Source organism: Coregonus clupeaformis, unplaced genomic scaffold (genome assembly GCF_020615455.1).
Source record: "Coregonus clupeaformis isolate EN_2021a unplaced genomic scaffold, ASM2061545v1 scaf0036, whole genome shotgun sequence".
In the NCBI taxonomy this organism is placed as follows: domain Eukaryota; kingdom Metazoa; phylum Chordata; class Actinopteri; order Salmoniformes; family Salmonidae; genus Coregonus; species Coregonus clupeaformis.
In genome coordinates this window covers 176,284-197,764 of record NW_025533491.1, presented here as the reverse complement: position 1 = coordinate 197,764, position 21,481 = coordinate 176,284, and positions in this window count along the sequence as shown.

Genomic DNA, 21,481 nt, shown 5'->3' with positions numbered 1-21,481 from the left:
ATGTGGACAACTACAAATACCTAGGTGTCTGTTTAGACTGTAAACTCTCCTTCCAGACTCACATTAAGCATCTCCAATCAAAAGCTAGATCTATAATCGGCTTCCTATTTCGCAACAAAGCCTCCTTCACTCATGCTGCCAAACATGTCCTCGTAAAACTGATTATCCTATCGTTCCTTGACTTCGGCGATGTCATTTTCAAAATAGCCTCCAACACTCTACTCAGCAAATTGGATGTAGTCTATCACTGTGCCATCCGTTTTGTCACCAAAGCCCCATATACTACCCACCATTGTGACCTGTACGCTCTTGTTGGCTGGTCCTCACTACATATTCGTCGCCAAACCCACTGGCTCCAGGTCATCTATAAATCACTGCTGGGCAAATCCCCGTCTTATCTTAGCTCACTGGTCACCATAGCAACACCCACCCGTAGTCTGTGCTCCAGCAGGTATATCTCACTGGTCATCCCCAAAGCCAACACCTCCTTTGGCCGCCATTCCTTCCAGTTCTCTGCTGCCAATGACTGGAACGAACTGCAAAAATCTCTGAAGCTGGAGACTCTTATCTCCTTCACTAACTTTAGGCGTCAGTTGTCAGAGCAGCTTACTGATCACTGTACCTGTACACAGCCCATCTGTAATTAGCCCACCCAACTACCTCATCCCCATATTGTTATTTATTTTGCTCATTTGCATCCCAGTATCTCTATTTATTGCCTTACCTCCATAACTTACTACATTTGCACACACTGTATATATATTTTTGTTGTATTTTTGACTTTATGTTTTGTTTACCCCATATGTAACTCTGTGTTGTTGTTTTTATCGCACTGCTTTGCTTTATCTTGGCCAGGTCGCAGTTGTAAATGAGAACTTGTTCTCAACTGGCTTACCTGGTTAAATAAAGGTGAAATACAAAAATAAAAAAACATGTAGCTCAAGGAGTTATTATGTTTATTTCTGTTATTATTGTTTATTGTTATGGTGCATTTTCACCACTTGCGTTGGCAACCCCCAACAAAGACCTGTTTTACGACGCTGCCACGACCATAAAAGTGATTCCTACTGTTTTCCCTACGTGGGGTATAAAGGAATTAATAACATCGACTGACCCTTTGGTGAGAACGCCAAAGAGTCATTGCAGTTTTAACAAATCTGTGGTGTGATATTAAATACATAGAGGAGATGATTTACTGACAGAGATGAGCTAATGATGTCATTCTGTCCTAAGGTTCTTTAAAGAAGCTATGTTCTATTGGTCTGACTGTCTCTGTCTGTCTGTCTGGTCCGTCCACATGTCTGTCTGTCCGTCTGTTTAGCTGTCTGTCTCTCTCGCTCTGTCCGTTTATCCGTCTGTCCGTCTGACTAGCTGTCTAGCTGTCTAGATGTCTGTCTGGTCCGTCCATCTGTCTGGTACTGGCAAATAAACAGAAGAATAAGTGTTGTTGTCAAGGTTACAGTTCCTTTATGTCTTTTTCTAATAATACTTGGCATCTTTGAAAATGTTCTAACAATATAATTACTCCACTGTTTTTTCAATTGGATGTAAATAAATGTTCATCTCGAAAGATCAGATGTTTACTTAAAAGCAAAGCTGCAATTCCAGTTCCAGCTATCTGTTGTCTTGATGAATCCTTCACAGTTCCAGCTATCTGTTTATTGATGATTCCTTCATAGTTATAGCTATCTGTAGTCTTGATGAATCCTTCACTGCTCCAGCTATCTGTTGTCTTGATGAATCCTTCACAATTCCAGCTATCTGTTGTCTTGATGAATCCTTCACAGCTTCAGCGCTCTGTTGTCTTGATGAATCCTTCACAGCTCCAGCAATCTGTTGTCTTGATGGATCCTTCACATTTCCAGCTATCTGTTGTCTTGATGAATCCTTCACAGCTTCAGCTACTGTATGTGTTGTCTAGATGTATCCTTCACAGCTACATCTATCTGTTGTCTTGATGAATCCTTCACTGCTTCAGCGCTCTGTTGAATTGATGAATCATTCACAGCTCCAGCAATCTGTTGTCTTGATGGATTCTTCACATTTCCGGCTATCTGTTGTCTTGATGAATCCTTCACATTTCCAGCTATCTGTTGTCTTGATGAATCCTTCACAGTTCCAGCTATCTGTTTATTGATGATTCCTTCATAGTTATAGCTATCTGTAGTCTTGATGAATCCTTCACTGCTCCAGCTATCTGTTGTCTTGATGAATCCTTCACAATTCCAGCTATCTGTTGTCTTGAGGAATCCTTCACAGATCCAGCTATCTGTTGCCTTGATGGATACTTCACAGCCCTTGCTAATGTATGTGTTGTCTTGATGAATCCTGCACAGCTCAAGCTAACTGTTGTCTTGATGAAACCTTCACAGCTCAAGATATCTGTTTTCTTGATGAATCTGTCACAACTACAGCTATCAGCTGTAATGATGAATCCTTCACAGTTCCAGCTATATGTTGTCTTGATGAATCTTTCACATTCCCACCTATCTGTTATCTTGAGGAATCATTCACAGATCCAGCTATCTGTTGTCTTCATGAAACCTTCACAGCTTCAGCTACTGTATGTTTTGTCTAGATGTATCCTTCACAGCTACAGCTATCTGTTGTCTTGATTAATCCTTCACAGTTCTAGCTATCTGTTGTCTTGATGAATCATTCACAGCTCCAGCTCTCTGTTTTCTTGATGAATCCTAACATTTCCAGTTATCTGTTGTCTTGATGAATCCCTCACAGCTCCAGCTCTCTGTTGTTGATGAATCCTTCACATTTAAGCTATTTGTTGTCTTGATGGATACTTCACAGCCCTTGCAACTGTATGTGTTGTCTTGATGAATCCTTCACAGCTCAAGCTAACTGTTGTGTTGATGAATCTTTCACATCTCCAGCTATCAGTTGTCTTGATGAAACCTTCACAGTTCTAGCTATATGTTGTCTTGATGAATCCTTCACAGCACCAACACTATGTTGTCTTGATTAATTCCTCACAGCTCCAGCTCTCTGTTGTCTTGATTAATCTTTCACATTCCCAGCTATCTGTTATCTTGATGGATCTTTCACATCTCCAGCTACTGTATGTGTTGTCTTGATGTATCCTTCACAGCTCCAGCTAACTGTTGAATTGGTGAATCATTCACATTTCCAGCTATCTGTTGTCTTGATGAAATATTCACAGTTCCAGCTATCTGTTGTCTTGATGGATACTTCACAGCCCTTGCTACTGTATGTGTTGTCTTGATGAATCCTTCACAGCTCCAGCTATCAGTTGTCTTGATGAAACCTTCTCAGCTCAAGCTATCTGTTGTCTTCTTGAATCCTTCACAGCTCCAGGTACTGTATGTGTTGTCTTGATGAACCCTTCACAGCTCCAGCTACCTGTTGTCTTGATGTATTTTTCCCAGTTCTAGCTATCTGTTGTCTTGATGAATCCTTCACAGATCCAGCTACCTGAATCTTATTGAAACCTTCACAACTCCAACTATTTGTTGTCTTGATGAATCCTTCACAGCTCCAGCTATCTGTTGTAATGATGAATCGTTCACAGCTTCAGCTAATGTATGTTTTGTCCTGATGGATACTTCACAACTCCAGCTATCATTTGTAATGATGAATCCTTCACAGTTCTAGCTATCTGTTGTCTTGATGAATCCTTCACAGCACCAGCTCTCTGTTGTCTTGATGAATCCTTCAAAGCTCCAGCTACTGTATGTGTTGTCTAGATGTGTCCTTCAAAACATCAGCTATATGTAGTCTTGATGAATCCTTCACAGCTCCAGCTATCTGTTGTCTTCATGAATCCTTCACAGCTCCAGCTACTGTATGTGTTCTCTTGATGTATCCTTCACAGTTCCAGCTATCATTTGTCTTGATTAATCTTTCACATTCCCAGCTATCTGTTGTCTTGATGGATCCTTTACAGCTCCTGCTACTGTATGTGGTGTCTTCATGAATCCTTCACAGCTCCAGCTAACTGTTTTCTTGATGAATCCTTCACAGATCCAGCTATATGTTGTCTGCATGAATCCTTCACAGCTTCAGCTACTGTATGTGTTGTCTAGATGTATCCTTCAAGCTACAGCTATCTGTTGTCTTGATGAATCCTTCACAAATCCAGCTATCAGTTGTCTTCATGAATTCTTCACAGCTCCAGCTACTGTATGTGTTCTCTTGATGTATCCTTCACAGCTCCAGCTATCTGTTGTCTTGATGGATCCTTCACAGTTCCAGCTATCTGCTGTATTGATGTTTCCTTCACAGCTCCAGCTATCTGTTGTCTAGATGTATCCTTCAAGCTACAGCTATCTGTTGTCTCTATGAAAACTTCACAACTACAGCTATCTGTTGTATTGATGAATCCTTCACAGCTTCAGATAATGTATATGTTGTCTTGATGTATCCTTCACAGCTACAGCTGTCTGTAGTCTTGAATGATCCTTAACAACTCCAGCTATCAGTTGTAATGATGAATCTTTCACAGTTCTAGCTATCTGTTGTCTTGATGAATCCTTTGTAGCTCCAGCTCTCTGTTGTCTTGATGAAGCCTTCACATTCACAGCTATATATTGTCTTGATGAATCCTTCACAGTTCCAGCTATCTATTGTCTTGATGAAATCTTCACAGCTCCAGCTATCTGTTGTCTTGATGAATCCTTCACAGCATCAGCGCTCTGTTGTCTTGATGAATCCTTCACATCTCCAGCAATCTATTGTATTCATGGAGTCTTCACAGTTCCAGCTATCTGATGTCTTGATGAATCCTTCACAGTTTTAGCTATCTGTTGTCTTGATGGATCCTTCACATTTCCAGCTATCTGTTGTCTTGATGAATCCTTCACAGTTTCAGCTATCTGTTGTCTTGATGAAATCTTCACAGCTCCAGCTATCTGTTGTCTTGATGAATCCTTCACAGCATCAGCGCTCTGTTGTCTTGATGAATCCTTCACAGCTCCAGCAATCTGTTGTATTCATGGAGTCTTCACAGTTCCAGCTATCTGATGTCTTGATGAATCCTTTACAGTTTTAGCTATCTGTTGTCTCTATGAAAACTTCACAACTACAGCTATCTGTTGTATTGATGAATCCTTCACAGCTTCAGATAATGTATATGTTGTCTTGATGTATCCTTCACAGCTACAGCTATCTGTAGTCTTGATGGATCCTTAACAACTCCAGCTATCAGTTGTAATGATGAATCTTTCACAGTTCTAGCTATCTGTTGTCTTGATGAATCCTTTGTAGCTCCAGCTCTCTGTTTGTCTTGATGAAGCCTTCACATTCCCAGCTATCTATTGTCTTGATGAATCCTTCACAGTTCCAGCTATCTATTGTCTTGATGAAATCTTCACAGCTCCAGCTATCTGTTGTCTTGATGAATCCTTCACAGCATCAGCGCTCTGTTGTCTTGATGAATCCTTCACAGCTCCAGCAATCTGTTGTATTCATGGAGTCTTCACAGTTCCAGCTATCTGATGTCTTGATGAATCCTTCACAGTTTTAGCTATCTGTTGCCTTGATGAATCCTTCACATTTCCAGCTATCTGTTGTCTTGATGTATCCTTCACATTTCCAGCTATCTTTTGTCTTGATGAATCCTTCACAGTTTCAGCTATCTGTTGTCTTGATGAAATCTTCACAGCGCCAGCTATCTGTTGTCTTGATGAATCCTTCACAGCATCAGCGCTCTGTTGTCTTGATGAATCATTCACAGCTCCAGCAATCTGTTGTATTCATGGAGTCTTCACAGTTCCAGCTATCTGATGTCTTGATGAATCCTTCACAGTTTTAGCTATCTGTTGCCTTGATGAATCCTTCACAGTTCCAGCTATCTGCTGTATTGATGTTTCCTTCACAGCTCCAGCTATCTGTTGTCTAGATGTATCCTTCAAGCTACAGCTATCTGTTGTCTCTATGAAAACTTCACAACTACAGCTATCTGTTGTATTGATGAATCCTTCACAGCTTCAGATAATGTATATGTTGTCTTGATGTATCCTTCACAGCTACAGCTGTCTGTAGTCTTGAATGATCCTTAACAACTCCAGCTATCAGTTGTAATGATGAATCTTTCACAGTTCTAGCTATCTGTTGTCTTGATGAATCCTTTGTAGCTCCAGCTCTCTGTTGTCTTGATGAAGCCTTCACATTCACAGCTATATATTGTCTTGATGACTCCTTCACAGTTCCAGCTATCTATTGTCTTGATGAAATCTTCACAGCTCCAGCTATCTGTTGTCTTGATGAATCCTTCACAGCATCAGCGCTCTGTTGTCTTGATGAATCCTTCACATCTCCAGCAATCTATTGTATTCATGGAGTCTTCACAGTTCCAGCTATCTGATGTCTTGATGAATCCTTCACAGTTTTAGCTATCTGTTGCCTTGATGAATCCTTCACATTTCCAGCTATCTGTTGTCTTGATGGATCCTTCACATTTCCAGCTATCTGTTGTCTTGATGAATCCTTCACAGTTTCAGCTATCTGTTATCTTGATGAAATCTTCACAGCTCCAGCTATCTGTTGTCTTGATGAATCCTTCACAGCATCAGCGCTCTGTTGTCTTGATGAATCCTTCACAGCTCCAGCAATCTGTTGTATTCATGGAGTCTTCACAGTTCCAGCTATCTGATGTCTTGATGAATCCTTTACAGTTTTAGCTATCTGTTGTCTCTATGAAAACTTCACAACTACAGCTATCTGTTGTATTGATGAATCCTTCACAGCTTCAGATAATGTATATGTTGTCTTGATGTATCCTTCACAGCTACAGCTATCTGTAGTCTTGATGGATCCTTAACAACTCCAGCTATCAGTTGTAATGATGAATCTTTCACAGTTCTAGCTATCTGTTGTCTTGATGAATCCTTTGTAGCTCCAGCTCTCTGTTTGTCTTGATGAAGCCTTCACATTCCCAGCTATCTATTGTCTTGATGAATCCTTCACAGTTCCAGCTATCTATTGTCTTGATGAAATCTTCACAGCTCCAGCTATCTGTTGTCTTGATGAATCCTTCACAGCATCAGCGCTCTGTTGTCTTGATGAATCCTTCACAGCTCCAGCAATCTGTTGTATTCATGGAGTCTTCACAGTTCCAGCTATCTGATGTCTTGATGAATCCTTCACAGTTTTAGCTATCTGTTGCCTTGATGAATCCTTCACATTTCCAGCTATCTGTTGTCTTGATGTATCCTTCACATTTCCAGCTATCTGTTGTCTTGATGAATCCTTCACAGTTTCAGCTATCTGTTGTCTTGATGAAATCTTCACAGCGCCAGCTATCTGTTGTCTTGATGAATCCTTCACAGCATCAGCGCTCTGTTGTCTTGATGAATCATTCACAGCTCCAGCAATCTGTTGTATTCATGGAGTCTTCACAGTTCCAGCTATCTGATGTCTTGATGAATCCTTCACAGTTTTAGCTATCTGTTGCCTTGATGAATCCTTCACATTTCCAGCTATCTGTTGTCTTGATGGATCCTTCACATTTCCAGCTATCTGTTGTCTTGATGAATCCTTCACAGTTTCAGCTATCTGTTGTCTTGATTTACATTTTTTTTTTACATTTTAGTCTTTTAGCAGACGCTCTTATCCAGAGCGACTTACAGTTAGTGAGTGCATACATTATTATTTTTTTTCATACCCCCCGTGGGAATCGAACCCACCACCCTGGCATTGCAAACGCCATGCTCTACCAACTGAGCTACATCCCTGCCAGCCATTCCCTCCCCTACCCTGGACGACACTGGGCCAATTGTGCGCCACCCCCATGGGTCTCCCGGTCGCGGCCGGCTACGACAGAGCCTGGATTCGAACCAGGATCTCTAGTGGCACAGCTGGCACTGCGATGCAGCGCCTTAGACCACTGCGCCACTCGGGAGGAATCTTTCACATTTCCAGCTATCTGTTGTCTTGAGGAATCCTTCACAGATCCAGCTATCTGTTTTGTTGATGGATACTTCACAGCCCTTGCTACTGTATGTGTTGTCTTGATGAATCCTTCACAGCTCAAGCTAACTGTTGTCTTGATGAATCTTTCACATCTCCAGCTATCAGTTGTCTTGAGGAATCATACACAGATCCAGCTATCTGTTGTCTTCATGAATCCTTCACAGCTTCAGCTACTGTATGTGTTGTCTAGATGTATCCTTCACAGCTACAACTATCTGTTGTCTTGTTGATTCTTTCACATTCCCAGCTATCTGTTGTTTTGATGAACCCTTCATAGCTCCTGCTACTGTATGTGTTGTCTTGATGAATCCTTCACATATCCAGCAATCTTTTGTCTTCATGAATTCTTCACAGCTTCAGCTACTGTATGTGTTGTCTAGATGTATCCTTCACAGCTACAGCAATCTGTAGTCTTGATTAATCCTTCACAGCTCCAGCTATCTGTAGTCTTCATGAATTATTCACAGCTACAGCTACTGTATGTGTTGTCTTAATGAATCCTTCACAGCTCCATAAATATGTTGTCTTGATGAAACCTTCACAACTCCCGCTATCTGTTATATTGATGAATCCTTCACAGCTCCAGCTACTGTATTTGTTTTCGTGATGTATCCTCCACAGCTCCAGCTATCTGTTGTCTTGTTGAATCCCTCACAGCTCCCGCTCTCTGTTGTCTTGATTAGTCCTTCATAGACACAGCTACTGTATGTGTTTTCTTAATGAATCCTTCATAGCTGCAGCTGTCTGCTGTATTGATGAATCCGTCACAGCTCCAGCTATCTATTGTCATTATAAATCCTTCACAGCTCCAGCTATCTGTAGTCTTGATGGATTCTTCACAACTCCAGCTATCAGTTGTAATGATGAATCCTTCACAGTTCTAGCTATCTGTTGTCGTGGTGAAACCTTCACAGCTCCAGCTCTCTGTTGTCTTGATGAATCCCTCACAGCTCCAGCTCTCTGTTGTGTCGATGAATCTTTCACATTCCCAGCTATCTGTTATCTTGATGGATCTTTCATATCTCCAGCTACTGTATGTGTTGTCTTGATGTATCCTTCACAACTCCAGCTATCTGTTGTCTTGAAGAATCCTTCACAGCTCCAGCTATCTGTTGTGTTGATTGATCTTTCACAATTCCAGCTATATGTTATCTTGGTGAGTCATTCATATTTCCAGCTATCTGTTGTCTTTATGAAATCTTCACAGTTCCAGCTATCTGTTGCCTTGATGAATCCTTCACAGCTCTAGCTATCTGTTGTATTGATTAATTCTTCACAGCTCCAGCTATCTGTTGTCTTGATGAATCCTTCATAGCCTCAGCTCTCTGTTGTCTTGATGAATCCTTTACAGCTCCAGCTACTGTATGTGTTGTCTAGATGTATCCTTCAAAGCAACAGCTATATGTAGTCTTGATTAATCCTTCAGAGCTCCACCTATCTGTTGTTTTCATGAAACCTTCACATCTCCAGCTACTGTATGTGTTCTCTTGATGTATCCTTCACATTTCCAGCTATCTGTTGTCTTGATTAATCCTTTACAGCTCCTGCTACTGTATGAGGTGTCTTCATGAATCCTTCACAGCTCCAGCTAACTGTTTTTTTGATGAATCCTTCACAGATCCAGCTATATGTTGTCTTCATGAATCCTTCACAGCTTCAGCTACTGTATGTGTTGTCTAGATGTATCCTTCAAGCTACAGCTATCTGTAGTCTTGATGAATGCTTCACAGCTCCAGCTATCTGTTGTCTTCATGAATCCTTCACAGCTCCAGCTACTGTATGTGTTGTCTTGATGTATCCTTCACAGCTCCAGCTATATGTTGTGTTGATGGATCTTTCACAATTCTAGCTACATGTTGTCTTGGTGAGTCATTCATATTTCCAGCTATCTGTTGTCTTTATGAATTCTTCATAGTTCCAGCTATCTGTTGTCTTGATGAATCCTTCAGAGCTTTAGCTATCTGTTGTCTTTATGAATTCTTCATAGTTCCAGCTATCTGTAGACTTGATGGATCCTTAACAACTCCAGCTATCAGCTGTAATGACGAATCTTTCACAGTTCTAGCTCTCTGTTGTCTTGATGAATCCTTTGTAGCTCCAGCTCTCTGTTGTCTTGATTAATCCTTCACATTTCCAGCTATCTGTTGTCTTGATGAATCCTTCACAGTTCCAGCTATATTTTTATCTTGATGAATCTTTCACATTCCCAGCTATCTATTGTCTTGATGAATCCTTCACATTTCCAGCTATCTGTTGTCTTGATGAATCCTTCACAGTTCCTGATATTTGTTGTCTTGAAGAATCCTTCACAGCTCTAGCTATCTGTTATCTTGATTAATCATTCACCTTCCCAGCTATTTGTTGTCTTGATGAATCATTCACAGTTCCAGCTATCTGTTGTCTTGATGAATCCTTCAGAGCTCTAGCTATCTGTTGTCTTGATGTTTCTTTCACAGTTCCAGCTATCTGTTGTTTTGATGAATCTTTCACAGCTTCAGCTACTGTATCGTTTTCTTAATGTATCATTCACAGCCACAGCTATTTGTTGTCTTGATGAATCCTTCACAGCTCCATGTCTCTGTTGTCTTGATGAATCCTTCACATTTCCAGCTATCTGTTGTCTTGATGAACCCTTCAATGTTCCATCAATCTTTTGTCTTGATGAATCTTTCACATTACCAGCTATCTGTTGTCTTGATTAATCCTTCACAGTTACAGCTATCTGTTGTCTTGATGAATCCTTCACAGTTCCTGATATTTGTTGTCTTGAAAAAACCTTCACAGCTCCAGCTACCTGTTGTCTTGATTAATCCTTCACAGTTCTAGCTATCTGTTGTCATGATAGATACTTCACAGCTCCAGCTTTCAATTGTCTTGATGAATCCTTCACATTTCCAGCTATCTGTTGTCTTGATGGATCCTTCACAGTTCCAGCTATCTGTTGTCTTGATGAATCATTCACAGCTCCAGCTATCTGTTGTCTTCATGAATCCTACACAGCTCCAGGTACTGTATGTGTTGTCTTGATGATTCCTTCACAGCTCCAGCTATCTGTTGTCTTGATGAATCCTTCACAGTTCCAGCTATCTGTTGTCTTGACGAATCCTTCACAGTTCCTGATATCTGTTGTCTTGAAGAATCCTTCACAGCTCTAGCTATCTGTTGTCTTGATGAATCCTTCACAGTTACAGTTATCTGTTGTCTTGATGAATCCTTCACATCTCCAGCTCTCTTTTGTCTTGATGAATACTTCACAGTTCCAGCTATCTATTGTCTTGATGAATCCTTCACAGTTCCTGATACATGTTGTCTTGAAGAATCCTTCACAGCTCTAGCTATCTGTTGTCTTGATGAATCTTTCACATTCCCATCTATCTGTTGTATTGATGAATAATTCACATTTCCAGCTATCTGTTGTCTTGATGAATCCTTCACAGCTCTAGCTATCTGTTGTCTTCATGAATCCTTCATAGTTCCAGCTATCTGTTGTCTTGATGAATCCTCACAGCTCCAGCTATCTGTTGTCTTCATGAATCATTCATTGCTCCAGGTACTGTATGTTTTGTATTGATGAATCCATCAAAGCTCCAGCTACCTGTTGTCTTGATTAATCCTTCACAGTTCTAGCTATCTGTTGTCATGATAGATACTTCACAGCTCCAGCTTTCAATTGTCTTGATGAATCCTTCACATTTCCAGCTATCTGTTGTCTTGATGGATCCTTCACAGTTCCAGCTATCTGTTGTCTTGATGAATCATTCACAGCTCCAGCTATCTGTTGTCTTCATGAATCCTACACAGCTCCAGGTACTGTATGTGTTGTCTTGATGATTCCTTCACAGCTCCAGCTATCTGTTGTCTTGATGAATCCTTTACAGCTCAAGCTCTCTTTTGTCTTGATGAATCCTTCACAGTTCCAGCTATCTGTTGTCTTGACGAATCCTTCACAGTTCCTGATATCTGTTGTCTTGAAGAATCCTTCACAGCTCTAGCTATCTGTTGTCTTGATGAATCCTTCACAGTTCCATCTATCTGCTGACTTGGTGAATCCTTCACAGTTCCAGGTATATGTTGTTTTTCTGATACCTTCACAACTCCAGCTATCTGTTGTAATGATGAATCCTTCACAGCTCCAGCTACTGTATGTATTTTCTTGATGAATCCTTCACAGCTCCAGCTACCTGTTTTCTTCTTGAATCCTTCACAACTCCAGCTACATGTTGTCTTGATGAATCCTTCACATTTCCAGCTATCTGTTGTCTTGATGGATCCTTCACAGTTCCAGCTATCTGTTGTCTTGATGAATCCTTCACAGCTCCAGCTATCTGTTGTCTTCATGAATCCTACACAGCTCCAGGTACTGTATGTGTTGTCTTGATGATTCCTTCACAGCTCCAGTTATCTGTTGTCTTGATGAATCCTTCAAAGCTCCATCTATCTGCTGTCTTGATAAATCCTTCACAGTTCCAGCTATCTGTTGTGTTGATGAAACCTTCACAGTTATAGTTATCTGCTGTCTTGATGAATCCTTCACATCTCCAGCTCTCTTTTGTCTTGATGAATACTTCACAGTTCCAGCTATCTATTGTCTTGATGAATCCTTCACAGTTCCTGATACATGTTGTCTTGAAGAATCCTTCACAGCTCTAGCTATCTGTTGTCTTGATGAATCTTTCACAGTTCCATCTATCTGTTGTCTTGATGAATACTTCACAGTTCCATATATCTGTTGTCTTGATGAATCCTTCACAGCTCCAGTTATATGTTGTCTTTTTGATACCTTCACAACTCCAGCTATCTGTTGTAATGATGAATACTTCACTGCTCCAGCTACCGTATGTGTTTTCTTGATGAACCCTTCACAGCTCCAGCTACCTGTTGTCTTCTTGAATCCTTCACAACTCCAGCTACCTGTTGTCTTCTTCAATCCTTCACAACTCCAGCTACATGTTGCCTTGATGAATCCTTCACATTTCCAGCTATCTATTGTCTTGATGGATCCTTCACTGTTCCAGCTATGTTTTGTCTTGATGAATCCTTCACATTCCAGCTATATGTTGTCTTGATAAATCCTTTACATCTCCAGCTATCTGTTGTCTTGATTGATCCTTCACAGTTCCAGCTATGTTTTGTCTTGATGAATCCTTCACATTTCCATTTATCTGTTGTCTTGATGAATCCTTCAGAGCTCTTGCTATCTGTTGTCTTGATGATTCCTTCACAGTTCCAGCTATTTGTTGATTTGATGAATCCTTCACAGCTCCAAGTCTCTGTTATCTTGATGAATCCTTCACATTGCCAGCTATCTGTTGTCTTAATGAATCCTTCAGCGCTCTTGCTATCTGTTGTCTTGATGATTCCTTCACAGTTCCAGCTATCTGTTGTTTTGATTAATCCTTCACAGCTCCAGTTATATGTTGTCTTTTTGATACCTTCACAACTCCAGCTATCTGTTGTAATGATGAATACTTCACTGCTCCAGCTACCGTATGTGTTTTCTTGATGAACCCTTCACAGCTCCAGCTACCTGTTGTCTTCTTGAATCCTTCACAACTCCAGCTACCTGTTGTCTTCTTCAATCCTTCACAACTCCAGCTACATGTTGCCTTGATGAATCATTCACATTTCCAGCTATCTATTGTCTTGATGGATCCTTCACTGTTCCAGCTATGTTTTGTCTTGATGAATCCTTCACATTTCCAGCTATATGTTGTCTTGATTAATCCTTTACATCTCCAGCTATCTGTTGTCTTGATTGATCCTTCACAGTTCCAGCTATGTTTTGTCTTGATGAATCCTTCACATTTCCATTTATCTGTTGTCTTGATGATTCCTTCACAGTTCCAGCTATTTGTTGATTTGATGAATCCTTCACAGCTCCAAGTCTCTGTTATCTTGATGAATCCTTCACATTTCCAGCTATCTGTTGTCTTAATGAATCCTTCAGCGCTCTTGCTATCTGTTGTCTTGTTGATTCCTTCACAGTTCCAGCTATCTGTTGTTTTGATTAATCCTTCACAGCTCCAGTTATATGTTGTTTTTCTGATACCTTCACAACTCCAGATATCTGTTGTAATGATGTATCCTTCACAGCTCCAGCTACTGTATGTATTTTCTTGATGAAATCCTTCACATTTCCAGCTAACTGTTGTCTTCTTGAATCCTTCACAACTCCAGCTATATGTTGTCTTGATGAATCCTTTACATGTCCAGCTATCTGTTGTCTTGATGGATCCTTCACAGTTCCAGCTATCTTTTGTCTTGATGAATCCTTCACATTTCCAGCTATCTGTTGTCTTGATGGATCCTTCACAGTTCCAGCTATCTATTGTCTTCATGAATCCTACACAGCTCCAGGTACTGTATGTGTTGTCTTGATGAATCCTTCACATTTCTAGCTAGCTGTTGTCTTGATGAATCCTTCACAGCTCCAGCTCTCTGTTGTCTTGATGAATCCTTCACAACTCCAGCTCTCTGCTGTCTTAATGAATCCTTCACAGCTCCAGCTTTCTGCTGTCTTGATGAATCCCTCACAGCTCCAGCTCTCTGTTGTAATGATGAATCCTTCACAGCTCCAGCTACTGTGTGTGTTTTCTTGATGTATCCTTCACAGGTCCAGCTATCTGTTGTCTTGATGAATCCTTCACAGTTCTAGCTAGCTGTTGTCTTGATGAATCCTTCACAGCTCCAGCTCTCTGTTGTCTTGATGAATCCTTCAGAGCTCTTGCTATCTGTTGTCTTGATGATTCCTTCACAGTTCCAGCTATCTGTTGTCTTGATGAATCCTTCACAGCTCCAGCTATCTGTTTTATTCATGAATCATACACAGCTCCAGGTACAGTATGTGTTGTCTTGATGAATCCTTCACAGCTCCAGCTCTTTTTTTGTCTTGATGAATCCTTCACAGTTCCAGCTATCTTTTGTGTTGATGAATCCTTCACAGCTCCAGCTATCTGATTTATTCATGAATCCTACACAGCTCCAGGTACTGTATGTGTTGTCTTGATGATTCCTTCACAGCTCCAGCTATCTGTTGTCTCGATGAATGCTTCACAGCTCCAGCTCTCTTTTGTCTTGATGAAATCCTTCACAGATCCAGCTATCTGTTGTCTTGATGCATCCTTTACAGTTCCTGATATCTGTTGTCTTGAGAAGCCTTCACTGCTCTAGCTATCTGTTGTCTTTCTGATACTTTCACAACTCCAGTTATCTGTTGTAATGATGAATCCTTCACAGCTCCAGCTACTGTATGTGTTTTCTTGATGAATCTTTCACAGCTCCAGCTACCTGTTGTCTTCTTGAATCCTTCACAACTCCAGCTATATGTTGTCTTGATGAATCCTTTACATGTCCAGCTATCTGTTGTCTTGATGGATACTTCACAGTTCCAGCTATCTTTTGTCTTGATGAATCCTTCACATTTCCAGCTATCTGTTGTCTTGATGAATCCTTCAGAGCTCTTGCTATCTGTTGTGTTGATGATTCCTTCACATTTCCTGCTATCTTTTGTCTTGATGAATTCTTCACATTTCCAACGATCTGTTGTCTTGATGAATCCTTCATAGCTCTAGCTATATTTTTTCTTGATTAATCTTTCACAGTTTTAGCTATCTGTTGTCTTCATGAATCCTTCACAGCTCCAGCTATCTGTTGTCTTGATGAATCTTTCACATTTCCAGCTATCTCTTGTCTTGATGAATCTCTCACAGCTCCAGCTCTCTGTTGTCTTCATTAGTGCTTCACAAATCCAGGTACTGTATGTGTTGTCTTGATGAATCCTTCACAGCTCCAGCTATCTGTTGTCTTGATGAATCCTTCACAGTTCTAGCTATCTGTTGTCTTAATGAATCCTTCACAGTTCTAGCTAACTGTTGTCTTGATGAATCCTTCACAGCTCCAGCTCTCTGCTGTCTTGATGAATCCTTCACATTTCCAGCTATCTGTTGTCTTGATGTATACTTTACAGTTCCAGCTATCTGTTGTCTTGATGAATCCTTCACAGCTCCAGCTATCTGTTGTCTTCACGAATCCTTCACAGCTCCAGGTACTGTATGTGTTGTGTTGATAAATCCTTCACAGCTCCAGCTATCTGTTGTCTTGATGAATCCTTCACAGCTCCAGCTATCTGTTGTCTTGATGAATCCTTCACAGCTCCAGCTCTCTGTTGTCTTGATGAATCCTTCACATTTCCAGCTATTTGTCGTCTTGATGGATCCTTCACAGTTCCAGCTATCTGTTGTCTTGATGAATCCTTCACAGTTCCAGCTATCTGTTGTCTTGATGAATCCTTCACAGCTCCAGCTATCTGTTGTCTTCATGAATCCTACACAGCTCCAGGTACTGTATGTGTTGTCTTGGTGATTCTTTCACAGCTCCAGCTATCTGTTGTCTTGATGAATCCTTCACAGTTCTAGCTATCTGTTGTCTTAATGAATCCTTCACAGTTCTAGCTATCTGTTGTCTTGATGAAACCCTTCACAGTTCCAGCTATCTGTTGTCTTGATGAATCCTTCACAGTTCCTTATATCTGTTGTCTTGAAGAATCCTTCACAGCTCTAGCTATCTGTTATCTTGATGAATCCTTCACAGTTCCATCTATCTGTTGTCGTGATGATTCCTTCACAGCTCCATCTCTCTGTTGTCTTGATGAATCCTTCACAGCTCCACTTATATGTTGTCTTTCTGATACCTTCACAACTCCAGCTATCTATTGTAATGATGAATCCCTCACAGCTCCAGCTACTGTATTTGTTTTCTTGATGAATCCTTCACAGCACCAGCTATGTCTTGTCTTGATGAATCCTTCACAGTTCTAGCTACATGTTGTCTTCATGAATCCTTCACAGCTCCAGGTTATGTATGTGTTGTGTTGATAAATCCTTCACAGCTCCAGCTATCTGTTGTCTTGATGAATCCTTCACAGCTCCAGCTACCTGTTGTCTTGATGAATCCTTCACAGCTCCAGCTGTCTGTTGTCTTCATGAATCCTTCACAGCTCCAGGTTATGTATGTATTGTGTTGATAAATCCTTCACAGCTCCAGCTATCTGTTGTCTTGATGAATCCTTCACAGCTCCAGCTCTCTTTTCTCTTGATGAAATCCTTCACAGTTCCAGCTATCTGTTGTCTTGATGATTCCTTCACAGTTCCATATATCTGTTGTCTTGATGATTCCTTCACAGTTCCATCTATCTGTTGTCTTGATGAATCCTTCACAACTCCACTTATATGTTGTCTTTCTGATAACTTCACAACTCCAGCTATCTATTGTAATGATGAATCCTTCACAGCTCCAGCGACTGTATGTGTTTTCTTGATGAATCCTTCACAGCACCAGCTATGTCTTGTCTTGATGAATCCTTCACAGTTCTAGCTGTATGTTGTCTTCATGAATCCTTCACAGCTCCAGCTATCTGTTGTCTTGATGAATCCTTTACATGTCCAGCTATCTGTTGTCTTGATGGATACTTCACAGTTCCAGCTATCTTTTGTCTTGATGAATCCTTCACATTTCCAGCTACCTGTTGTCTTCATGAATCCTTCACAGCTCCAGCTATCTGTTGTCTTGATGAATCCTTCGCAGTTCTAGCTATCTGTTGTCTTGATGAATCCTTCACAGCTCCAGCTCTCTGCTGTCTTGATGAATCCTTCACATTTCCAGCTATCTGTTGTATTGATGTATACTTTACAGTTCCAGCTATCTGTTGTCTTGATGTTTACTTTACAGTTCCAGCTATATGTTGTCTTGATGAATCCTTCACAGCTCCAGCTACTGTATTTGTTTTCTTGATGAATCCTTCACAGCACCAGCTATGTCTGGTCTTGATGAATCCTTCACATTTCCAGCTACCTTTTGTCTTCATGAATCCTTCACAGCTCCAGCTATCTGTTGTCTTGATGAATCCTTCACAGCTCCAGCTCTCTGCTGTCTTGATGAATCCTTCACATTTCCAGCTATCTGTTGTCTTGATGTATACTTTACAGTTCCAGCTATCTGTTGTCTTGATGTATACTTTACAGTTCCAGCTATCTGTTGTCTTGATGAATCCTTCACAGCTCCAGCTGTCTGTTGTCTTCATGAATCCTTCACAGCTCCAGGTTATTTATGTGTTGTCTTGATGAATCCTTCACAGCTCCAGCTCTCTTTTCTCTTGATGAAATCCTTCACAGTTCCAGATATCTGTTGTCTTGATGAATCCTTCACAGTTCCTTATATCTGCTGTATTGAAGAATCCTTCACAGCTCTAGCTATCTGTTATCTTGATGATTCCTTCACACTTCCATCTATCTGTTGTCTTGATGAATCCTTCGCAGCTCCACTTATATGTTGTCTTTCTCATACCTTCACAACACCAGCTATCTATTGTAATGATGCATCCTTCACAGCTCCAGCTACTGTATGTGTTTTCTTGATGACATTTTCAAAGCACCAGCTATGTCTTGTCTTGATGAATCCTTCACAGTTCTAGCTATATGTTGTCTACATGAATCCTTCACAGCTCCAGGTACTTTATGTTTTTTCTTGATGAATCCTTCACAGGTCCAGTTCTCTGTTGTCTTGATGAATCCTTCACATTTCCAGCTATCTGTTGTCTTGATGAATCCTTCACAGTTCCAGCTATCTGTTGTCTTGATGAATCCTTCACAGCTCCAGCTATCTGTTGTCTTCATGAATCCTACACAGCTCCAGGTACTGTATGTGTTGTCTTGGTGATTCCTTCACAGCTCCAGCTATCTGTTGTCTCGATGAATCCTTCAAAGCTCCAGCTCTCTTTTGTCTTGATGAAATCCTTCACAGTTCCAGCTATCTGTTGTCTTAATGAATCCTTCACAGTTCCTGATATCTTTTGTCTTGAAGAATCCTTCACAGCTCTAGCTATCTGTTGTCTTGATGAATCCTTCACAGTTCCATCTATCTGTTGTCTTGATGAATCCTTCACAGTTCCATCTATCTGTTGTCTTGATGAATCCTTTACAGCTCCAGTTATATGTTGTCTTTCTGATACCTTCACAACTCAAGCTATCTGTTGTAATGATGAATACTTCACAGCTCCATCTACTGTATGTGTTTTCTTGATGAATCATTGACAGCTCCAGCTACCTGTTGTCTTCTTGAATCATTCACAACTCCAGCTATATGTTGTCTTGATGAATCCTTTACATGTCCAGCTATCTGTTGTCTTGATGGATCCTTCACAGTTCCAGCTATCTTTTGTCTTGATGAATCCTTCACATTTCCAGCTATCTGTTGTCTTGATGAATCCTTCAGAGTGCTAGCTATCTCTTGTCTTGATGAATCCTTCACAGTTCTAGCTATCTGTTGTCTTCATGAATCCTTCACAGCGCCAGCTATATGTTGTCTTGATAAATCCTTCACAGCTCATGCTATCTGTTGCATTCATCAGTCCTTCAGAGCTCCAGCTACTGTATGTATTATCTTGATGAATCCTTCACAGCTCCTGCTATCTTTTTTCTTGACGAATCCTTCACAGCTCCAGCTATCAGTTGTCTTGATGAAACCTTCACTGCTCCAGCTACCTGTTGTCTTCTTGAATCCTTCACAACTCCAGCTAAATGTTGTTTTGATGATTCCTTCACAATTTCAGCTATCTGTTGTGTTGATGAATCCCTCACGGCTCCAGCTATCTGTTGTCTTGAAGAATCCTTCACAGCTCCAGCTATCTGTTGCCTTCATGAGTCCTTCAAAGCTGCATTTACTCTATGTGTTGTCTTGATGAATCCTTCACAGCTCCAGCTATCTGTTGTCTTGATGAATCCTTCACAGTTCCAGCTATCTGTTGTCTTGATAAATCCTTCACATCTCCAGCTATATCTTGTCTTGATGAAACCTTCACAACTCCAGCTATCTGTTGTCTTGATGAATCCATCACATTTCCAGCTACCTGTTGTCTTCATGAATCCTTCACAGCTCCAGCTATCTGTTGTCTTGATGAATCCTTCGCAGTTCTAGCTATCTGTTGTCTTGATGAATCCTTCACAGCTCCAGCTCTCTGCTGTCTTGATGAATCCTTCACATTTCCAGCTATCTGTTGTCTTGATGTATACTTTACAGTTCCAGCTATCTGTTGTCTTGATGTATACTTTACAGTTCCAGCTACCTGTTTTCTTGATGAATCCTTCACAGCTCCAGCTGTCTGTTGTCTTCATGAATCCTTCACAGCTCCAGGTTCTGTACGTGTTGTGTTGATAAATCCTTCACATCTACAGCTATATCTTTTCTTGATGAAACCTTCACAACTCCAGCTATCTGTTGTCTTGAAGAATCCTTCAAGCTCCAGCTATCTGATGCCTTCATGAGTCCTTCAAAGCTGCAGCTACTGTATGTGTTGTCTTGATGAATCCTTCACAGCTCCAGCTATCTGTTGTCTTGATGAATCCTTCACATTTCCAGCTACCTGTTGTCTTCATGAATCCTTCACAGCTCCAGCTATGTGTTGTCTTGATGAATCCTTCGCAGTTCTAGATATCTGTTGTCTTGATGAATCCTTCACAGCTCCAGCTCTCTGCTGTCTTGATGAATCCTTCACATTTCCAGCTATCTGTTGTCTTGATGTATACTTACAGTTCCAGCTATCTGTTGTCTTGATGTATACTTTACAGCTCCAGCTCTCTGCTGTCTTGATGAATCCTTCACATTTCCAGCTATCTGTTGTCTTGATGTATACTTACAGTTCCAGCTATCTGTTGTCTTGATGTATACTTTACAGTTCCAGCTATATGTTGTCTTCATGAATCCTTCACAGCTCCAGGTTCTGTATGTGTTGTGTTGATAAATCCTTCACAGCTCCAGCTATCTGTTGTCTTGATGAATCCTTCACAGCTCCAGCTATCTGTTGTCTTGATAAATCCTTCACAGCTCCAGCTATCTGTTGTGTTCATCAATCCTTCACAGCTCCAGGTACTTTATGTTTTTTCTTGATGAATCCTTCACAGCTCCAGCTCTCTGTTGTCTTGATGAATCCTTCACAATTATATCTATCTGTCGTCTTGATGGATCCTTCACAGTTCCAGTGTTCTGTTGTCTTGATGAATCCTTCACAGCTCCAGCTCTCTGTTGTCTTGATGAATCCTTCAAATTTCCAGCTATCTGTTGTCTTGGTGATTCCTTCACAGCTCCAGCTATCTGTTGTCTCAATGAATCCTTCACAGCTCCAGCTCTTTTTGTCTTGATGAAATCCTTCACAGTTCCAGCTATCTGTTGTCTTGATGAATCATTCACAGTTCCTCATATCTGTTGTCTTGAAGAATCCTTCACAGCTCTAGCTATCTGTTGTCTTGATGAATCCTTCACAGTTCCATCTATCTGTTGTCTTGATGAATCCTTCACAGTTCCATCTATCTGTTGTTTGATGAATCCTTTACAGCTCCAGTTATATGTTGTCTTTCTGATACCTTCACAACTCAAGCTATCTGTTGTAATGATGAATCCTTCACAGCTCCAGCTACTGTATGTGTTTTCTTGATGAATCCTTCACAGCTCCAGCTACCTGTTGTCTTCTTGAATCCATCACAACTCC